Source organism: Theobroma cacao, chromosome 1, assembly GCF_053813885.1.
Source record: "Theobroma cacao isolate CCN51 chromosome 1, ASM5381388v1, whole genome shotgun sequence".
NCBI classification, from domain to species: domain Eukaryota; kingdom Viridiplantae; phylum Streptophyta; class Magnoliopsida; order Malvales; family Malvaceae; genus Theobroma; species Theobroma cacao.
The window spans coordinates 5,226,180-5,229,334 of record NC_142639.1 but is presented as its reverse complement, the minus strand read 5'-3'; positions in this window follow the sequence as shown (position 1 = coordinate 5,229,334).

Here is a 3,155-nt window from a genome sequence, read left to right as displayed (position 1 = left end):
TTTTGTTCTGGTTTAGTGAAAAGCCTAACGCTAGGTCTGTTGAAGCTGTTACTCCAGCACAGGTACCAATACATGAATTTCTGTGCTTGGCTGAGTTGTTTTAGAATTTAGTTTTCCAAGACTCCAAGTCTGTTATTGTTGAGAGTATAAAAGCTTCAATGAAAGGTATAACCGTTTTGTTGAGGAAAAATTTTTGAATTGATTTTCTTCTTCATTTGAGTTTTTCTCCAGATTTACTCTCTGTTTTTTCCTGAGTTCTTGATATTCAAATTCCTTCATAAATAAATAATTGATATTATTTTCATGTTTTTGGTGTTTTTCTGATTGTGATTGGTATATATATATATATATATCATGAGTGTTTGTCTGTGTGGTGTTTTGAAGTTGTTCTTTTGTAGCATGACCAGTTTTTAATCTAACGATGTGTGTTGTTTTGTGATATTCAATATATCGACTTGGCTTTAAAAAAAAAAAGAATAATCAAATTACAAAAAATCAAATATAGAGAATATCAACATGTGTGGTTCGAAATTAATATTAAGTGCATCAAGGGCCATATCAGAACGCTTCTTGAACCTTGACTTCTTCAGCTCAGCTAGTATTCAACCATGAACCAATGCTCACGGTTCATACACCTTTATCAGTAGAAGCATGTGATATATCTAAACATATATCCTTTTCCATTCTAATTATTTCCAAGAAAAAAAAAAAAAGAGAAATTCTATCTAATGCTTCTAAGCTTCTTCCAGATGGAATTATGAAATTTTAACTGAAATTACAAGTCTAATGTTCTTTCCTTCCAATCACAAGATGTATCTTGTTGATGTCAAAGTACATACAGACAGTTAAAGGGTACATAGCAATATTGTCATGATACCCTTAGGGTATTTTCTACTTTTTAACATATGTATCTTCACGATTCCTTTCTTTACTTTAACCTCTTGGAATCTCTACGTAGTAAAAATTTATTTACAGGAACTTAAATTCAATTAAACCTTTTTTAAATTCCTCATGGTTTGATTTATCTACTTTAGAATATGATTCCAAACTCTCCAGAACGTACCCTTTGTTCAGTTGTCAACATCTACTCTGTTGCTTAATTGTTGACGAAATGGTGACCACATCAAACATACGTTATTACTGAGCTAATACTTGAATATGTCAGCTACCAAGCTTTCGTCATGCCTTTAATCTGTACCAAATTGGCTCTATATATGATCATGAAACTGTTTACAACACTGTTGCTTTATTGAAGAAATGGTGACGACATCAAACATACGTTAAATTACTGAGCTAATACTGAATAATACGTCAGCTACTAAGCTTTTGTCATGTGTTTAATCTGTACCAAACCAAATTGGCTCATGGTCACGAGACTGTACACAACAGAGCAATCTTGAGAGTTGAAGAGGAATTTCTTATGTTACTTGTGAATTTCGAAAAAAGAGCTAGCTTCTTCCTAGTATTTAGCAGCTTTTCCCGTTGTCATTCTGTAAGAACATAACCATTCTGTCTAGTTTTTATTACTACAACTAGCAAGGCAAGAAAACACTACCTGCATAAAGAATGTCAGTCTCAATAGAAGCTTTAGCAATGGCAGGAATTGATTATCTTGAATGGGGAATGGAGATTGAAGAATGGGAGCTTGAGGACCTGGAGCCTCCACCCCATTTACTAGCTGAAGAAGCAGAGGAAGACATCTTCCAAAACAATATCAAGGATAGCTCTTCTATCTCCCATTTGATCATCAGTTTGTTAACTCACATAATGGTGCTAGTGGTCTGTAATGAGTGTGAAACGATCTGGCTGAAGAATTGTGAACAAGGCGAAATGCTTGAACGGATCAACAATAATGATGTACGTCGTTGATATGAAAAATGAAGTGCTTTATGTCATCTATTTCTGATGTAGCAGCATGGAGTTGGCTCTTTCTTTTTCCCTTGTTTTCTCGTCTTAAGGCTTTCAGTTAGGAGCAATGTTGAGGATTTCTTAAATTATTATGCGGGTCTAATCCCAGGAATTACATAATTCATCAAACCCTGTTTCTTTTTTCCTCGAGCAAACATCAATTACTTCATGGTTTAATTGATCTCTTTTCTCCCCTAATAGCAAGCAAATTATAAAATTCTTTACTGGAAAATGTCAAGCTTGTGCTGACAGAATATTAAGCAAAGCTTGCCCTAATGAACCAGATTATTATGATAGCAAGTTTATAGAGCTCTATACTTGGTGATCTCGATCAATGGCATCTTAGTTTACCAACATTTTAGTTATATATTTTAAATATTGATAAAGTCCACAACCATGTTTTCTTTTGTTGAAAGAAAGGATACTGGCAAATGGTTCTTGTGCCATAAGTACTATCTTCATGTTTTTGTATATATTTTTCAGCCCCCAGGTGTGTGAAAGATGAGTCGAACAACATTCTGAAATGAATTAGTAGGCCAAAGCATGTAGGTATGGTCAAGAGTTTTCATGCTGTTTAATTTGTCAAAAATTTGAAGTTCAACAATTCTTCTGTTCCCGGCTATATGAATTCAGTTCGAGAGCAGGGAGAGATGTATTTTTAGCTTAGGTATAGGTATATTCTAAAAGATAATACTATGTTCTTTGCTGGGAAATATCATTGTCCAAAATATAATAGATGATGTGCAAGGGTGTCTTTTCCCTGTGCTTCCTCTAAGGGATTGGGGGTCCTTCCTGCGTTTTTGGGTTTGGTTGATAGTTCATTAGGTGGGGATGGGAGTTGAGAGGGAGGGGACTTTGGTGGTTGGGAGGGTATGTTATGAACGGCAGGAGGGTTAATTGTCCTAATGTGAACAGCACTGAATAGAGCAAAGACATTAGGCGAATGGAATTCCTAGATTCCAGAGTGGTTAAAAAAAAAAAGAGAGAAAAAGAGTAAATGAGGAAAAAAAAAAACAGCATATTTTTTAAATGTAGTAGGGTTGCTGTTTTGTTTCTTCTTGTGTTGATTGTTCAGGGGCTCGTAATGCTCTTTGCACTCTTGTTATTTTGATGTAGCAGGAGCTCCAAGTGTGAAGGGGAAAGTGGATTCTTTCTGCTCTGTTTTCGTTGGTTTTCACTGGTTTATTTCTCTGCACCAGCTTTGGGAGTTAGGGGGTGTTTAGCAGTGGCGGGGGGTGTAAAAGAGG